General features: G+C 49.5%; 1 protein-coding gene across 2 annotated transcripts in view; it reads left to right on the plus strand.

Moving 5' to 3' along the window:
* SMC2 (structural maintenance of chromosomes 2) overlaps window positions 1-20,042 on the plus strand; it is a 482,587-nt gene that overhangs the window by 341,024 nt on the left and 121,521 nt on the right. The window lies entirely within an intron of this gene.

Here is a 20,042-nt window from a genome sequence, read left to right on the forward strand (position 1 = left end):
GTAAAGCTGCAAGGTACTGGTAAGGGTTATGGCCATTTCTAGGAAATCTAATGTCTGTAAATGACAGTGCGCTACTACATCATGACTTAGTACTATATTTATTAAAAGTTAGTGTTTAAATAAACTGAGAAATACATCTGCCCCTGTCCTGATGGCAATGTGCTCAGTAACGAAAAGTTTCTTACCTGTCGGTGTAGTTTTGCAGCTTGAAGATCTTTCTGGATTCACTATGCTGTGCATCATTCCGCGATCTTGTGGTTGGGTCCGGATTCGTAGTCTTTTCTTTGTTGTTTTTTTTTTGTAGCCCAGGTGGGCGGCGACGACCACCATTTGGTGCACCTTCCGTGACGTCGTCGTGCTTCCTGCGGAAGTCCCACCTTTGGGGCGCCATCTTCGGGTTCTTTTTTCCCTCTTTTTATTTTTTTTTTTTTTTTTTTTACCCTAGGCGATTGCTTAATCCTTTTGTCCATTTTCTGAACGTTTCCATTTCTTTGATCTTTTCCATTTCACCCCCTCTTCCTCCAGCCTCATCTTCCTGGCGGAGGTGGGTGGGTTCGCTAGTGAATCCAGAAAGATCTTCAAGCTGCAAAACTACACCGACAGGTAAGAAACTTTTCGTTTTGCAGCGTGAATCTTTCTGGATTCACTATGCTGTGCATAGACTTTGTAGCGGTTTTCCTAATTTTGTGGTGGCTGGGTGGAAGATGATCGTTGGTCGTTGAAAATGTGTTGTAGCACCTTCTGTCCGACCTGTGCTTCCTTATTCATCTGAATGTCCACACAGTAGTGGTTTGTGAACGTGTGCACAGATGCCCAAGTTGCAGCCAGACAAATGTCTTGGATGGGCGTGTTTGCCAGGAAGGCAACGGTGGCCCCCTTCTTCCTTGCGGAGTGAGCCTGGGGCCCCTCCGCTAGCTCCTGTCCAGCCTGTTTGTGACAGAATTGAATAGTGAGGGCAATCCACCTAGCGATGGTGCCCTTGGTCACTGGTCTACCCATGAAGCTAGTAGCAAAGGACACAAACAGCTGCTTCGACTTCCTGAGTTCCTTGGTTCTTTCAATGTAGTGCATCACCGCTCTTCTGGCATCGAGGGTGTGCAGTGCCTTTTCTGCGTTTGTAGTCGGGTTTTGGAAGAAACTTGGTATCTGGATACTCTGATTCATGTGGAACGCCGACACTACCTTGGGCATGAAGTGTGGGTCCGTCCTCAGGACTACCCTGTCTTTGTGAATTTGAATGTAGGGTTCCTGTAGCGTTAGTGCCTGAAGCTCGCTCACCCTGCGTAGTGAGGTTATGGCCACTAGAAAGGCAGTTTTCATCGTCCACATTTGCAGAGTGGCCTTGTGAATGGGTTCAAACGGCGCCTTCATGAGCTCCGTCAGAACCACTTTTAAATTCCATGCCGGCGGCGGCAACCTTTTCGGGGGGGCCATTCTTTTGGCTCCCTCCATGAATCTCTTCACCACCTGCGAGGTGAAGAAACTCGTACCCTTCTCACCTCTGGTGTAGGCAACGATCGCTGCTAGGTGTACCCTTAGGGAGCTCGAGCAGAGGTTACTCTTTAGAAGGTGTGTGAGGTACCTCAGCACAGTTGAGTCTCTTGTCATTCTGTTTTGCAGGCCTTTTTTCCTGCACCACACCGTGAATCTTTTCCATTTTGCGCTGTAGCATTTTCTTGTAGTTGGTTTCCTTGCCTCCCGTAGCACTCGCATAGTGCTCTGAGGCAACCTTAGGTGCGCGAACTCTAGGTCTTCAGGAGCCATGCTGCCAGGTTGAGGGTCTCTGGCTCTGGGTGCAGGACCTCCCCGTTTTGCATTGAGAGCAGGTCTTTTCTCCTCTCGAACCTGTACGGATTGCCTTGCGCCATTTCTTGAATTTGTGAGAACCATGTCTGCCTTGCCCACTGCGGGGCCACTAGGATTAGAGTCATGTTGCTGGTCCTGCACTTGCTGAGCACTGTGTGCAACAGGGGTATCGGTGGAAAGGCGTAGGCAAATGTCCTCGACCAGCTTATCCATAGGGCATTCCCCTGGGATTGCTGATCTGGTTCCCTGGACGCGAAGCTTTGGCATTTTGCATTTTGGCGTGTTGCAAATAGGTCTATTGTGGGAGTTCCCCATCTCCGGAAAAGCTTCTTCGTTTCCTGGCCATTGAGCTCCCACTCGTGGAATGCAGAGGTCTGCCTGCTTAGCCAGTCTGCCTCCACATTGTCCTTCCCCGGTAGGTGAATTGCCAGTAGATCTATCCTGAGAGGTATGGCCCATCTCCAAATCTCCTGAGCCAGAGAGGAGAGAGGGAACGACTGTGTCCCCCCCTGCTTGTTGATGTAGAACATTGCCGTGGTGTTGTCCGTTTGAACCAACACCCTCTGGTTGTACAGGTGCCTCTGGAATGCCTTCAGGGCTAGTAGGATTGTCTTCAACTCGAGGTAATTGATATGGCGAACCGCATCTGCTGGAGCCCACAGACCCCTCACTCTGAGGTTGTCCATGTGTGCCCCCCATCCCTTTTGCGATGCGTCCGTGGTAATGGTCATTGTTGGGTTTGGTGGTGTCAGGCTTCTCCCTGCTGTCATGTTGTCTCTGTTCCACCAAGTTATCTCCTCCTGCACTGCGTGCGTAACAACCACTAGATCCTCCCAACTTCCGTTTGCTTGTGACCATTGTTGTTGTAGCCATTCCTGGAATGGTCTCATGTGCAAGCGTACATTCGGCACTAGCTGGATACACGACGCCATCATCCCCATCAATTTGCTCACCGCCCTCACTGTCAGAGCTCGCCCCTTCTGGTAGAGCCGCGTCTCCTTCAGTAGGGCATCTGTCCTCCTGTCGCTGGGCACCACGGTGCCGCTCAGGGAGTTGATTTTTGCCGCCGCAATCAAATGAAGGAAGAATAAAATGTTGAAGACAGATGGGCTATATTTAATGAGGTCCAGTATACAGGCCCTGAATTGGTTAAACGGAAAGGGTATACAGTTCCTCTATTTGTAAAGAAGAGAGTGGAGGATACTCTCCTTGGAATTAGACTAAGTGGGGGGTAGTGTTCAGTAAGCCTAAAGGGTATAGGACTGTGTGGGGTGGGGGAACCCACATTGGTGGAACTAAAACCCTCACACACCCAGCAAGCTAGGTGTCATGCTTCATCATCTGGGTTTTGCTCCTCGTCGGGTCGGCGCTGCAATTCCCGACGGGCACCCAGGGATGGGGCTCTTTGGCGGAGATCTTTTGTTCCTTGCCGAGGGTGAGTGCAAGTGAGGGCCAGGAAGGTGTAGATGTTTGTGAGTGTGGTTAAAAAGGGTTGGTTAGTCTGGACAATTAATTTTATTCAGTCAGTAAACCACCCTGTTAAAAATGAAAAGAGAGGCGGTAGTCTTGACTAGATGGGTCAGGGACTACTCTACTCTACTCTGGTGGTCAACATGTTTCATGCCTACAAGGTCAGGGGGATCCAGCGGCAATTCATCAGGACCAGTGAATACAACTATCTACAAAAATGTGAGGGTGTGATGCTAATTATTTACAGTGATGTAAAAACGACCCTAAGTAAGTGTCGGAATAACTAGACTCTTACATGCTGGACCGGCCTAACGTATTAGAAAGTGCCACTCCAGTCGGTACTTGGCGAGCCTCTTGGGGATGCGAAATTGCCTAAGTTTAGTCGCCCAAGGGTGGATGATAGACCTACCCCGCTCCGCCGAAACCGGCTTCGGCGGAGCGGGGTAGGTCTATCATCCACCCTTGGGCGACTAAACTTAGGCAATTTCGCATCCCCAAGAGGCTTATTCCGACACTTACTTAGGGTAGTTTTTACATCACTGTAAATAATTAGCATCACACCCTCACATTTTTGTAGATAGTTGTATTCACTGGTCCTGATGAATTGCCGCTGGATCCCCCTGACCTCCCGCGAAAGGACTGGCCCCGGGGCTGGTACTGCCAGTTTTGCTTCTGCTGACCCTGTCCGTGACCTTCACCCTGCTGACCCTGCTGGAACGTCTGGTGCGACGGGCCCTGCTGGTTTCCTCCCCTACCGTAGGGTCTCCTTGAGGGGTTGCCTCGCCTCATTCCCCTGTGCTGTAGGGCCCCCATGGACCTCGCCGTTTCGTTATCTCTTTTTAGCTGGGTGAGCTTCTCGTCAACTGTTGCTCCGAACAGTGTCTCTCCGTTGAAGGGGGTGCTAAGGATGTTGTTCTGCACCTCCGGTTTGAATCCCGAGATTCTTAACCATGCATGCCTTCTCTCGGTGACCCCTATGGCCATGAGTCTTGCTGAGGTCTCTGCCCCGTCCAACGCCGTCTTTATGCAGGAGTTGGCGATGTTTTTGCCTTCATCAACTAGGTGTGAGGCTCTCTGGCGGTATTCTTCGGGGAGATGCTTTACTAACTCTCCCATCTCGTCCCAGTGCTGGTACTGGTGTCTATTGAGGAGAGCATTGGAATTCGCCATGCGCCAGTGCATAGCGGCGTTCCTCTCGACCTTTCTTCCTGTGAGGTCTATCCTCCTGCTCTCTTTATCAGGTGGTGGGCCCGAGGTTGCTGGTACGTTGGCCCTTCTCCTGGCCGTGGACGCTATGATGGAGTCTGCGGTCACGCTACCCTTGATGTAAGGGGGGTCGAGGGAAGAGTGCTTATACTTTTTCTCAGTCCTCGGAGTGATAGACCGGCAGGTCGCTGGTTCCTTGAAGGCTTCTCTCCCCTGATTCATCACGCTTTGAAGCATGGGGAGGAACTGGCTCCTTGTCTGGATGGGGAGCAGGGTCTCGACGAGAAAATCGGCTTTCGGCTTCTCTTCGTCGAGTTTGACGCCGAAGGCTGTCGCTGCGCTCCTGACCACCATATTGTACACCCCGATGTCGTCGGGTGGCGAAGGCCTCGAAGGGTACGTGTCCACGGACTCCTCCGGGTTCTCGGTGTCGAGATCCTGCCATTCAATCTCGTGGCTGGTCGATGGTGCCGAGCCGTAGACCGACTGTTGGTCTTCTTCCTCGGCTTCCTCTTCATAATAGGTCTCGTCTTCCTCTTCGAGATCCCTCATCAGTCCCTCGGTGTCGAATTCTTCCTCGACCTCGACGACGTCCGCCGATGAAATCGTTGGAATCTTGAATTCCTTCATCTTGGCGTCAAACTCCTTCTTCCTTTGAAGGATGTTCTCCATTTCGGCCTCGAGCCGCCTTTTCTTTTTCTCCATCTCGGAGATGCTTTCGGCGTCGACCGCGGATCTTTTCGTCGAAACTTGCGTCGACGTCGACCGTTCTTTCAGCGTCGATCGGGCCGCTCCCTGGGTTGTCTTCGACGACCCTTGCCTTTCGGCGTCTTTCGGCACCAGGGAGTCCTTCTCTAAGGATCCGCTCGGCCTCTTGTTCATGGTTCCCCCTTTGGTCGTCGAAATTTTCGGCGCCGGGGCTCCCTTCGTGGACTTAGACTCAGATTTTTTCGAGTCACCCTCGTGTTTTCGAGGTACTTTCTGTTTTTCGCTCGACGATTCTCTTACCTCGTCTTCTTTTTTCTTGTCGGTCTCTACGACCGTGAAGTTTTCGGCTGTCCCGGCGACGTTGTCCTCGTCGTCCGAGGAGAGGCCCAGATCGTAGAGCGACGGGGCCTTACCCTTGCCATCCATGCTGGCGTTGGCTCTTCTCTGCCGATCTCTCACTCTGAGCGTCTTCGGCGCGAAGGCTGAGCAGGCGTTGCAGTCCTTACTCTGGTGTTCGACCGGTAGGCAGAGGTTGCAGACCGGATGCTGGTCCTTCTGCGCGAATTTGTGGTGGCAGTTTGGGCAGAACTTGAATGGCGTCTTGTCCATTGCGCTCAGGGCCTCTGAGTGCGCATTCTCCCAGGTCGTCGAAGAAAAAAGGGCGCTGAACCTCCTTTCTTCGCGCTGCTGATGAAATAACCTCCTTTCCTGTGAAACTCCGATGTATTTGTCGACGAAACTCGCTTTTCTTTCTTCTTTCTTCGGTTGTAACTCTGGAGCTTCTCGATGACGATCCAGACCCAACGGCGGAAAAAAGAAACTGAAAATGGACAAAAGGATTAAGCAATCGCCTAGGGTAAAAAAAAAAATAAAAAAAAAAAGAGGGAAAAAAGAACCCTAAGATGGCGCCCCAAAGGTGGGACTTCCGCAGGAAGCACGACGACGTCACGGAAGGTGCACCAAATGGTGGTCGTCGCCGCCCACCTGGGCTACAAAAAAAACAAAAAAAAAAAAAAACAAAGAAAAGACTACGAATCCGGACCCAACCACAAGATCGCGGAATGATGCACAGCATAGTGAATCCAGAAAGATCTTCAAGCTGCAAAACTACACCGACAGGTAAGAAACTTTTCGTTACTGAGCACATTGCCATCAGGACAGGGGCAGATGTATTTCTCAGTTTATTTAAACACTAACTTTTAATAAATATAGTACTAAGTCATGATGTAGTAGCGCACTGTCATTTACAGACATTAGATTTCCTAGAAATGGCCATAACCCTTACCAGTACCTTGCAGCTTTACTGATAAAACTATATAGTATATTAGCAATCTCTGAAAATTGGGTTTTAGAAAACCTATTTATCATTTGCACATAACAAAGTAAAGTGTTCTGATTTGTTTATCATCCTTTTAAAATATTTTTTCATTACACACAAGTACAAGATATGGGCTTTTACAAACACACATATATTTTGAAATGCTTGTACAGTTGACTGCTTAGCTATTTAAATGTGTGTTAAGAAAAACCTGATAGCTTACAGCCTTTCATTTCACACTTCATACAGCAAATCACAGTTCACTTTTAAAAATCCTGAAACTCTGCAGTCTGAGAAGGAAAAGTAACTGTAAACTGACTTCTGACCTCGGTCTCTGAACACAGAGCAAATGTGACAAAATAAAGACAAGATTTAAAGGCATCTTTAACAGAACACCTGTTCTTTGTCAACTCAGCAGAACGGGCGGTAGGTCTGAAATATAGCTCGACCTGACAACATCTGATTCTACATATCGAGTGGGCGAGTAGATTTTTAGAGGTCTGACCCTGCTGTACAGACCTGTTTACCCTTTAGACAGGTAGGAAAACCTGATTTTAATATTAATCTGATAGACTACTAGCCGCAGATTCCTTAACGTAGAATTATTCCCAGGCGTGAGACTGGATCCGGAATTATTTTGCCGCAGCATCTCCGCGCGCTGGGGGCGGCACCGCGTGACTCTGCCCTGACGTTGTCCGCGGATGTGACGTCAGCGAGGTCACATAAGTCCCACCCAGCGCGCTGACGTCAGTTTTGTTCTTTTCCGCTTTCAACGCGGATCCGGAGTGAGTTCTCTTGGCCTGTTTTCAGGCCTATTAACGCCTTTGCGTTGGGAACAGTGTGCGATGCCTTCGGGTTTCAAGACGTGTGCTTCTTGTACGCGTCAGATGTCGGCGACGGATCCTCACCCTATTTGTATGTGGTGTTTGGGCGAGCACCATGATTCTACCGACTGCGACGCTTGTCAGCATCTCAAGCCGAAGTCCCGGCGGGAGCGCCAGATGAAATTTCTTTCGGCCCGCTTTTCCAGATCGGTCTCGTCACAGCGTCCGTCCCCTACCTCGGAAGGGTCAAGAAGCCGCCGATTCCGACTGCGGCTTTGTCCTTCACCGAGGCCCCATGGGCGTCGCTCGCCTGCCGGTAAGCCCTGCAGCTTACCACCGAGGCCCTGCCCTCAGTCTGCAGAGGGCACGGGTTCCTCTAGGGACATGCGCCGTCGCCACCCTATCCGGCATTGGGGCGACAAGGACCCAAATAAAGGCCTATGCTGTGGCTCTGCAGGCTTCTTTGGGCCCCCCTCCTCTCCCTGCGACGTCTGCGGCTCCCTCGCCAGGCACGGAGTCTTCTGCGGACTCGCCGACGACTTCGCCCCCGGCGCCGACGAGTTCGGCTTCAGGTGTTGGAGGAGTGGTGTCGAGGTGCGGCCCTACGGGGTTCCCCTCTTCAACCCATGGCGTCCCTGCCTCGCCGCAAAACCCCGCGGGGTTCCCTGTGGTGTCGTAGGAGGTCGCCGGGACTCGTGGCTCGTCCCAGAGTCCCCCTCTGTCCTCTGGGCAGGCGGCTGTCTTTCTCCTATGAGGCATGTGGTGGTGCTCGACTCTGCACCCCTGGTGGACACTTCCGCGCCGATCAGGGACGCACCGGTGCCCGTGGCGGACTCCCCGGCGCTGTCCCCGTGTCGGATCGTCGACTCTTCTACGGATGTCCCTTCCTCTCTGGAGGATTGTTGTCTCCTTGTCTTTTCTTCACCGTAGACTGGCCGCCGTATCGTTGCCTTTTCCCCTGCGGCTTCCAGGGTGAGTTCTACACCGTCTCCACGTCCACGCCCCCTGGACCTGCTCCTCCGCACCTTGCAGGTGATTGCCCCTCCGGCTTCTCCGCCTTCTCCGGAGGCACCTCAGGCCCCTCAGTCGTCCATGGGTCTTCCATCATACAGGGGCAGGCCATTTCTTCCTCCAACAGGGCGTGTGGACGGGCGGCTTAGTTTGCAGCCTTCGCCCACGGAAGAGTTGCTCTCTCCCCCTCGATGTCCTACGGAGGCGAGCGTGGCCTTTGTCCGGGCCATCTCCACGGCCGCCGGCATTTTGCAAATGGGCAACCCGGTTGCTCCGATCCCAACGGACCACTGTTGGAGGTTATCCAGGGATCTGGTGGAGGGCAGCCGCCGCTTCCATTTGAAGCTTCGCTCCACAAATCTCTTCTGGTGGCCTGGGGCGTCCTGCTACGGGGGATCCGGTACCTCTGCCGCTCCTCCACCACCCCCGTCCTGCCTCACAAGATCCAGCCTGCCTTTTGTCCCACCCATCTGCCCAGGGCCCTGTCCTGCAGATTGCTTTTCCTTCCTTGCCTTTAGTGTTGCTCCCTCCATCAAGAGAGGCCTGGTGGTTGGACTCCTGGGGGCGTACCATCTTCGCTTCCACTAGTGCTGCTCTGCGCGTGCTCTAAACACTTTTGTGTGTTGGCCAGGGCTACCTCCGACCTATGGGATTTCATGGAGTCCCTTCTGTCTCACACCTCCCACGACGGTGCCCGCGCTGATCTGCGGCGCCATGTGCTGGATGGTCAGGAGTTAGCTGCGTTTATTCTCCGTTCAGCCTTGGATGTCTGATTCTCTCTCCTGCGCTATGGCGAGTTCTGTGGCCCTCCGCCGCCATGCTTGGTTGCGGGATAGCGTCTTTCCAGAGAATATTGGGGAGCGTCTTGTTAAGCTGCTCTTTGATGGGATTCTTTTATTTAACACCCACGCGGACTCCACTATTCAATGACTCCTTGCGGGGCTCCGTCCTCCTCCCCCTCCGTAAGCTTTGGCTTGTCGGTCCTCCGGTGTCTTACGGGAGGTGTTTCTCCCACCTTGCTATTTGGGCCTAGTGTTTCGGTTGGCCCGTCTGTGTGCTGTGTGTGGCTTGGAATGCCTTCTGGGTCCTTACGTTGGCCCCTCTGTACTGTTGGCTGCTGGTACAGCCCTTCAACATTTGTGGTGTATGATTTTTTGACTGTTAGTGAACCTGTATAGGTCCTCAGGTTGGACCATGTGTATTTTTTGGCTGATTGGTAAGCCGCCTGTGGTGATACCTACAGATCTTTTATGTTCTTGACCTCTGCTGCGGGTTTCCCCAAGAGGTGTTTACCCTGTTTTGTCTGGGGACGTGTCATACCCTAGTTGGGGTACTTGTAGGCTCTGTCCTAAGCTAGGCGGGTGTGGATCCCTTCTTGGGTTCCTCACGTTTCCTGGTGTCACTGTATACTGCTTGGTGCGGTCTCTTTTCTTATTCTGCCTCAGCGCAGCTTGCTCTGCTCCAGGTTCTGTCCTGCTCAGTATTCGATGGTGTTTCTCCAGGGCTCGTCTGTTGTGCATTTGCCCTTGTTCCTGTGGTATGTCTGCTTCTGTACGTTTGGCCTTCCCTCATGAGCCTCTGGGTCGCCAGACTGACTTTTTTCATGCCGTCTCCGGCGTAATGTCTTGGTGTTTCCACCTTGTAATCAGACGTTTCGGCCTGGTCCTCTGCCTTGTGTTCCAGTGGGGCAAGGATATTCCTGGATGACAGCTTTAGGTCTGTACTCCATATTTGTCCTCTTTATCTTCTGGCTGGTCCCACTTCTCTTCGTGGACTGGGTTGTGCCACTGGGACGGTCCTTCCCTGGGGCTTGTTCTGGGGTTCCCTTTCCTCGGTCTTCGTCTTGCGCCCGGCTCTTTCTGGGCACACTGCTTCATAGTATTTGCCTGCTGCGCACGACTGGTAGCTATGGTCCACCTCCGTGGACCTCAGTGTGTGCCCGTATGCTCCTTTCCCTTGCTTTGCTGGAGCTTTGCGCGGCTGTGTCTTCCTTTTCACATATGCGCCTATCGGCTGTGAGCCCGTTCTTGCACTGTCCCCTGCCTCGGAGCTGCTACCCATTCGGCTGTCCCCTTCGCAGTGTGTGTGTTCTCCTGAGGCGGACTCTGCCTCCGTTCCACCTCTTCTCCTTGGATTTTGTGGGGGGTTCTTTCTTCCTTTGGTACTCACTGGTGCCGTCTGTCCCTTGGGAATTTCTGGCGGACACCCTTTGCCCCTCGGGTAGGCTTGCGGTATCCTGGTCTTCCCTTCTCCTTGTTCTTGCTTGCTTTTGGTTGGTAGGGGCTGGGCCCTCCTTCCTGTCCCCATGACACATCCCCTGTTGGGGCCATGTGTGTGAGAAAGTGGCTCTGTATATACTGTTCATTAATAGGTACAAGGTGTACAGAGTCCACAGACCCCAAGGGTTTAACAGAGGTTAAAGTTAGATATAACCTTACTCTCCAAAGTGGTAGCCTGGTTGAGCAGTAAGGCAGTATCCGAGGACGTGTAAAGCATTTGTTGTACACACTCAGTCAGCAAATAGTTCCACACACTCAATAACTGAACTCTAGGCCAATGGTTTGTATATAAAAAAAAATATATGCTTGTTTTATTTTAGAACCAACACTTGGAATTAAAATATACTTTCTCGACAGGAGAGGTTTCATAAAAATACTTTTGTATATGCAGTAGACTTTTTAGTAAACAGTTACAAATAGTTGCAGTAGGCAACTCTATTTCTAAACACAATACATTGAGCTCAATGATAAATGCAAATTATATGCAACAGATTACTTTGTAGATTACTTTTGTAATTCCAGGCTTGGATCCTAGATCCAGTCCTGGGTCAGTTCTCAGAATCAGCTGTTGAAAGTCGACTTTGGTACTGTAATGATTTTTAACTAATATTTAGCTATTTCAAAAGTGAGCACTTTGAAAATATTTCAGAGCAAACAATCAATGATTCCCTATGAAAGGAAATGTAGGTTACAGGTACAGTAGGTTATCGTTACTTTTGTAATCCAGTACTGGGTGTCTAGACTCAGTACTGGGACATTTATCCAAAACAGGTAAGTAATTACGTTTTCAGATGTTATACGATTTTTGAGGAATATTTAGAAATTTCAGAAATCAACACTTGGAAGAAATTTCACAGAATAGCAGTCAATGGTTTCCTATGGAAGAAAAATGAGTTAAAGGTAAGTATAGTTGTGGGTACTTTTCAGAGTCAGTGCTGGGCACCAAGATCCAGCACTGGGAGCTCACCTAAGAGCAGGTGAGTAAATTCGTTTTTGGTACTCGGCTGATTTTTGGTGAATATTTTGAGTTTTGAAAAGTTCACACTTAGAAGAATTTCCAAGAAAAAGCCAGTCAATGTTACCCTATGAGGAAAATGAAGTTAGCGGTTTAAGGGTAAGTACTCGGCTGGCAGAGTTGAGGTTCTGGGCATAGACTCAGGGGTCCCCCAGTGTCAGGTAGGTACAGTTAGTTCACCCTCAGCGGTTTCAGGACGGCCGGGTGCAGAGAGAGTTAGGCCCAATGTTATCCTATGAGGGATAGGGGGGCCTTGGTTGGTGGCTGCTGTCTGGCAAGCCACGCGGCTGTGGGAGCTGGGCTCCTGGTCACTTACTCAGGGCAAGTGGGGAAGTAGGTTAGAGCAGAGTTTTCACTGCCAGGGCCACTCGGGCGGCTGGGTGCAGGGTGCTTTTGAGCCGTCGGGCGCTCAATTGATTTCTATGGGAAATCTCCGGTTTGGAAAAAGACTGCAGGCTCGGAGACGAGGGCTCTTCAGGTGCCACCACCACTTCGAGAGGTAAGTTGGGTAGTTGGAGGATAGGTAGGTACCCCGGGATTGGGCACAGAGTCCCGTGGGGCGCCGGGTGCAGGGGTGCCTTTTGGTGTCGGGAAATCTTACCCTCTGTTGATCGCGGTTGGGGTGGCACTCTGTTCTGAGGCTGCAGGCTTCTCCAGGATTGTCGAGGGGGGTCCTTGGGTGCCGGACTCGGTGTCACAGTCGCCGTGGGGTCGTCCTCGTGGGTTTATTTCACTCCGGCACCGGCCAGGCTTGGCGGGTGCAGAGTGGGCTGGGATCACGGTTCCGGGCTGCTGCCAGGGGTGAAAGGTGAGTTCTGAGTAGAGCCTCTACTCATGGGAGTCCCAGGGAATCAGAGTTCAAAGGTAGCCAGGTCCTCCGGGGTTTCTGAGGTTGCTGGCCACAAGACATGCCGCGCTGGAGCAGGAGCAGGTTCGAGGGTCGACAGGCCGGTAGGGCTGGGGCTAAAGCAGTTGGTGTCTTCCTCTTTTTAGCAGCTGCAGGGCAGGTCTTTGTTCTTCTTGCTCTTCTTGTAGTTTCGAATCTGGGGAAGGAAGGTTCAGGGTGCCCCTAAATACTAGATTTAGGGGCGTTACAGGTAGGTGAAGGCCAGGGACCAATGGGTCCTTGTCCTGGGGTGGGTACACCCCCTATCCTGCCTCTCTGCTGTGGGAGGGGGGCAGTAGCCTAATCCTGATAGGGTAGGGCCTCCCATCTTCAAGATGGCGAGAGCCCGGAGATGTGCTTCACCTCGCCTCTCCCACCTGAGGGGTAGGGTGGGCAGGCTGGCACATCCCCTGTCCTTGTATGGGTTTTCCGGCCAAGCTTCCCGCCAGAGTGGGGGGGTTGCAGTGGCCTGGGGAAACTCCTAGAGGCGGCAGGCCTTTGAAGCTTCCCTTTGCTCATCCTGGTGGAGGAGATCTATCACCTCACCCAGGATGTGCATTGTTGCAGGCCCGGGAGAGCAGGGGCTCTCCCACCCAGGGGTCCAGCAACGTGTCTGCTGTGTGGCAGCCTGGGCAGCCTCAGAGCAGACGTGGATTGTAGGTTAGTTGTAAGGGGGCATCTCTAAGATGCCCTCTGGGGTGCTTGGTACATTAAATCCCACACTGGCATCAGTGTGGGTTTAATGTGCTGAGAAGTTTGATACCAAACTTCCCAGTCTTCAGTGTTGCCATTATGGTGCTGTGGAGCTCGTGTTTGACGAGCTCTCAGCACCATGTATTCTTAAATGGCAGCACTGCACTTACAGTGCCCGGGAATGGACCTGGGTACTGTAGGGGCACAGGGCTCCTGCTCCTGTGCCCACACCATGGGCATAAGGCACCCAGCCAGAGGGGTGGCTGACATATGCCTTGGCAGTGTAGGTAATGGGCATGGCACACAGAGATGTGTGCCATGTCGACTCTTCATTTTTGTCCTGCACCCAGACACTCAGCCTGCAAAGGCAGTGTGTGTGTGTGTAAGGGTACAGGGCCTCTAAGGGTGGCACAATGAGTGCTGCAGCCCTTAGGGGCCTTCCCTGGTTACAAGGCCCTGGGTACCTAGGGTACCATTTACCAGGGGCTGACATGTGGCCAGGGTTTGCCAATTTGGAGTTTGTGTGCTTTAGGGAAGGAACATAGGCCCTGGGCACCTGATTGGCAGGAGTCCAGGGTACACTCATTCAAAGTACATTCAGCAATTTAGCAAAAAGTGGGGGCATACCATGCAAGAAAGATGGCACTTTCTCACACTGTGTTCTTCCAAGCTTGTGAGATTCTTTCGCAGACCCTCCTCCCCTCTGGGTATGGCTAGGGTATCTATTCTACGTTAAGGAATTTGCGGCTAGTAGTCTCTATCAGATGTACAAGTTACTTACCTTCGGTAACAATGTATCTGGTAGAGACGATTCTAGCCGCAGATTCCTTCACGGCCCACCCTTCCTCCCCGTTCTGCGAGGACCCTTCAGCTTGGTCTTCTGCACTCGCTTCCCTCTGGGTGGCTTTGTCTTCTGCGGGTGCCTTCTTTCACTTCCTCCTTGACAGGATGCTTTGTTCTGTTTATTTGTCCCATTCCTTCTTTCCTGGTAATTGGACGGTAGGTTCATGTGTACTTCTGCATCCCTACAACCTGGTTATTCCAGTGTGGGGCCTACTCATCATCTTCTCCCTTTTTTCAATGCTTGTGGTTTCTGACTCCTCTGCAGTCCTCTGGGTTGGGGTCTCTTGGCTGTGCCTCAGCCCGTCTCTCTTTACAGGGGATATGACACTCCTTCATGGTGTTTTCTTGGGGTTATTTGTCATTACTCATCTGTTCCGGACTTATTGCCCTTCACTGTTCTAGATTGTAGTTGCAGACTTTCTGTTGTCTGCCCCGACTGTGTTTCACATGTTTTTCTGTCTCCTGGGAGGATATTGCCTTCACCTTGCAGGGTTGCTTCTCAGAGCTGTGCTATGCTCTTTCCCTTCCATGGCTTTCAGTACCACAGTTCTGGCGCTGTCCATCATGGTGCTGTTCGTCACCATTCGCTTCTTCCCTTTCTGTTTCACTGCTTTTTTCGCACACTGTTCCCATACTCTCACAGTTTTGTTTGCGATGGCTCCGTGTTGTGGCGTGGAAAAGTTCTCTGAAGAAAACTGACGTCAGCGCGTCACGATGGGACTTTTGTGACCTCGCTGGCGTAACGTCCGCGGACGTCAGGGCGGGGTCACGTGGTGCCGACCTGGCGCGCGGAGAAGCTGTGGCATAAAAATTTCCAGATCCAGTCTCATGCCTGGGGATAATTCTACGTTAAGGAATCTGCGGCTAGAATCGTCTTTACCAGATACATTGTTACCGGAGGTAAGTAACTTGTACATTAAGCCACCACTAAGCGTACCTAGCTGGCCACGAGGTAGAGTGCATAATAACAGTGGAACATGCAAGACCTTAAAATGACATTTTTTCCCCACCATGACTAGGCCCACAACAACTTTGCCACACTGGTCTGGCTGATCTATACCTTTTGACCTGTACCAGCTAAAGACTCTATTGAAAGATGTATTTTTATATTTTATAAAAATCCAACGTAGTGGAAAAGTCTGATTTTTATTAAATATATGGGAACTGTAATTCTTAGAAAGTTGTCTTTACTCTGCCTGAATCTGCTGGTTGGAAATTGGCATTATCTCTCCAGCCTCTGCCTAACCTGTGCTTGACCTGAATTAAGTATGAATGAGGTGTGTAAAATGCTCCAGAGCAGAGACGATGGCCTGGGTTTGGGAAGTTATTGTCTTCCCGTTCCAGGAAGATCAATTAAGGTGAATCTAGGAACTTCATTAACTTCAAAGAGGGCTGCCCAGTCACAAGTAAATGCCAGGTGACTCTTGGAAAGACCCAGCCTTTGTCCATATAGTCACAAGAGCACTGTGGGATTGGTTGCACTAGGGCTAATAGGAACTTTTACCCAATTGCTTAGGAAGTACACAGGAGTCACTCTAAGACTGCCAATGCCTGACACGAAAGGCTTCTACATTTGTGATTAAGCAATTTACAAATATGTGTCTGCCTGAAACTCCGAGGTTGCGAGGACCAACACCATTTAGTTATGCCCTATGAGTGCTAAAAGAGAAGCTTCAGTTGTGACTCCTGTTTCTAAGTAATTACAAAATGATAAATGCACGCGCACAACAGAGCAGGTGTGCATTTCAGTCGTGAGCAAGAAGAGATAAAGCTATTTAAGTTGCTCTTCCTCTTCCCCAAGCCTCCTTGTTGCAGAGAAACACTCTGCGTTGTACGCCCCCCTACACCCTCCGCCCCCCAACCTGACATGCTCATCGCCCCTAGAATGATTCACTCCGCACTGCAGCCACCGGGCAGGCAGGCTTTCATCCTGCCAGCTTTGTAGCAACGTCGGGGAAACAAGTTTACTGGGATTGCTCTAGCCTCAGCCAATAAGGGAAGATGGAGGGTTTGGGGAGGGGGGTCTCCCCACACACACATTGTTTAAATTCATCTATTATTAGATTTCTTTAATAGAAAATGCCAAACGTGCGGATTTGAAAGAATAAAGTGGTGTAAATCTGTAATGAGCAATTTAAATATTTTTTCGTGGTTTAGGAACTAGTTCTAAAGAAAAAGTAGTGGTTTGGGATTGTTCGTCGTTTAGCCATCGTGGTTAAGGAATTCGGGTTTAGGCAGTAGTTGTTTAATCATACATCCGTTCTGAGGTCTTAGACGTGTACTCCAGTGGTTGTTTGGAAACTTTGTGGGGTACCTAGCTGCTGAGATTACAACGAAGGTTGTGAAATCAATCAGTACAGTCTCCTTCTATATGTTTTTTTTTTTTAACCCGCAGGTTAAACTACTAACTCTTTTCCCCCAAATACACTAACGTTTTCCTAATAAGGTCCTGTTCTGTAATGAGTGAATGAATAAAATGTCACAAAGAAATAAAACACCTTTCTCGCCACCTTCTCCATATCTCCCACTTATTTGTGGCTCGCCACTAACATTTTCAGTTCACCTTCATTGAAATTCTCCAAACACTACCTTTGCCTCTAACTGATACTCATCCTTCCCTTTCACTTAGTGGTTGCCCCCCATATTCTCACCTTTCTCAGATATTGTGTCCATTATAGTCTGTATATGCAGCAAACCCTGTACCAAACAATGTTCCTACTCCTTTGTAAAGACACACAGATGATGGACGGAATGCAGAGCAAATCAAACATTCTCCCCCAGTCAATAGATCTGGTTTAAATCCATTGTTCTTTTGCTCACCATGCCACCCCAGTTTAGACCCAGACATATGCAAATCCGTCGTGACCCTGCGCCTCATGGGAACAGTCCATACCAAACTGCCAAGCCAGGTCCTCCCTGGACTGGAAACAAGCATCCTGGGACCGGTGACCAATCAACCCAGATCTCTTGATTGGGGGGGTGAATGTTTGATTTGCTCTGTATTCCGTCCATCATCATGTGTCTTTTGCCTACTCCATTCTTATGCAGGCTTCCTGATGTTATGCCTGCAACATAAGACGTTGACCAACTCCTGACTATACTAACCAGACCTTACCTCCTCAATCTCCATTAGCCTCCATCCATGCTATTCTAATGTTCACACCATTCCTCACATTCCTATATAGTGGCTATTCCTCGTATCCTACTCTGTATTTGAACCGCAGTCCGGTCTACTACCAATGTCACTTTTCCGCTTTCTCCTACTCCTAAGGCCATTGAATTCCTCCTTCAACTTTTAAATGTGTCCGATTCAGCCACTGTACCAGCCATAGCAAGCACTTATATACAGTCTAAAGTACATTGGTTCTAACCCATTACCTGACTGGGAACATACAACCCAGACCTGTGTACCTCCGTAAGCCCTGAGCCCTCAACATTAGATAATGTCTGTAAACCCTTCTGGGGCACCACCAAAGAATCTATTTCAGCCACTGCCCGAACAAAAACCTGAACACCTGCAGTAATGTCTAAAACTCACTAGAACCACTATGTCAATTTCTGCTCACTTAACAGCACTCCCCAATTGAGCAGCCTCCTATCGCCAGACCGGTCTCGTGAACCAGAGGCATCTCAAAGCAGCGGATACTACCATGCCCTACCTCAAGAGTAGCCATCTATTCAAACAAAGCCAGCAGACACCTTACGTCCTTGTGGTCATCCCCTGCAAACATTTGCAATGTATTGTTCTCAATACCAGTGCCTTAAGGAAATATGGAATCCAAATACCCAGTCTAATAAGAAGCCCTGTGCTGGGCCTCCTCTTTATCACAGAAACGTGGATGGAAGACCCTCCATTCTATGTACCGTACAGAGCTCAACCAAACCAAAGGTATGATTAGGGGCTTGCTGTGTGTGCATAAATTTTAATATTAACTCATCCCAGACAGAATTCTTAGCAACTCAATAAATGAACCATTTTATGTTTGTCAACCGATTCAACCAGTAGATACTGACTTTTGTGGGCAGTATCTCTCCTTGACCTCCTTGCCAGAGGCAACTACCGCAAAAGTTGGGCTGACTCAATTCAAACATTAATCTAAGAAATGGGAAAGTCAGGGCCCTAGAAAGATAGTGGAGAAATGTTGACCAGAAAAGAATAAAACTGGTACAGAATCAATACAGAGTCTACAAGGCAACAGAGCAAACTCGTTTCACTACTCCCATAAAATTCAGATGCCACTATGTTGACAAAAGTGTAAAATTATTTCAAAAATCGGTCTGCATCCTAGAACAAAACAGCCAAAGATTTTGAGACCCACATACACACAGTAGCCACATTATTCAGCCGTTGGCCAATTTATCAAAACACTCATTCAATAGTATTTTCCTTCATCCTACTATCCATAAACCAGAAAAACTAATTAGGATTATCAATATTGCTGGATGTCTAACTGATCTGTGCCCACCTACATAATCATGAGGCACAGGGTCAAGACTGATTTGCATGTGGCCAGGTCTAAACTGGGGTGGCATGGTGAGCAAAGGAATGATGGATTTAACCCAGATCCCTTGACTGGGGGTGAATGTTTTGATTTGTGCTGCATTCCGTCCATCAATTGTGTGTCTTTTGCTTTCTCGCCCTAAGTGCGCCGGGTTTGCCCAGACTTGGGTCCCAGGCTCACTGTGCCACTGGATTAAAGCTATCCTGGCTGGTGAGGGGTGAAACCCCAAAACCGTTACTAGGGTTCTTGTTTCCGGTCCAGGAAGGACCTGGCTTGGCAGTTCGGGCTGGACTGTTCCCATGAGGCACAGGGTTAAGACTGATTTGCATATGACCAGGTCTAAACTGGGGTTGGCATGGTGAGCAAAATAATTATGGATTTAACCCAGATCTCTTGACTGGGGTGAATGTTTTGATTTGTTCTGCATGCCGTCTGTGTCTTTTGTGTCTTTTTCTCACCTACATAATCAGTCACATTATTTGCGCTACTTCTGAGGCCAATAATAAACCTAAATGAATCCCTATCATCCAGAGAACTTGCCAGGAAGTTAAAAACATCCTACTTAAAACCAATCCCGAAGAAGCATGCACTGAACCCAATGGTCCAATAAACTACATGCCAGGATCGATTGGACTATTTCTGAGTATATTGACCAAAACAGCAGCATTGTTTGAGAAATTTGCCTTCCTGGGGAAAAGCAATTTCTTCTTCTACAGGTTTCCAGTCTGCACTCTTTGCAATTTTGGATGACCTCAAGTCCACCTGTCTTCTCCAACTCCTATTTGATTTCTCAGCATCCTTTGATACTCAGGACCACCAACGTCTGCTTCAAAGACTAAAGACTGAAATACAGGACATGACCCTAAAATGTATTAGTCTCTACCTCAGACAGGACAGAAATGGTGTCACTGCCTCCATATGTCAGTGCAGTTCTTGCAAAAGGTAGGTGTTCCCTAAAGATAAACAAATCCTCCTTATCTTCAACATATGATAATCCCCATTTCCTGACCTTTGCAATATAGAGACTATGCCCAGACTATTCTTAAATTGGAAAACTCAATCAAACTTTTGGACGCTTAGACTCACTAAATGCTTGTAGGCAGTTAAAACAGATCGTAACCTGTGTAATGTGGAAAAATGATGGAATAAATATAGTTTGGCCTAAGGCGCTTGCTTCGACACAACTAAATGGGTATGATTATGGACTCCAAATTCTCATTAGACCCCCAGATTCTGAAGTGACAAAAGGCACCCTGGAAGAGTTCTTCTTAGCTCCACCTTTTCAAATGACCACATATGAATGACCGCTTTTCCTGCCTATTCTGATTATTGGAAGAGGCTAACTTTTTGCTACCAATAAGCAACACTCCGATTTGATCTCACAAGAAGTTACACTCTGCTAGTAACCCCAGCTTCTACCACACCATATAAAGGTTAGATTACAAAATCTAAAATGATAAAAGTGATGGAGATTATATTTG

The sequence above is a fragment of the Triturus cristatus genome, chromosome 2_2 (assembly GCF_964204655.1).
Source record: "Triturus cristatus chromosome 2_2, aTriCri1.1, whole genome shotgun sequence".
Taxonomy (NCBI): domain Eukaryota; kingdom Metazoa; phylum Chordata; class Amphibia; order Caudata; family Salamandridae; genus Triturus; species Triturus cristatus.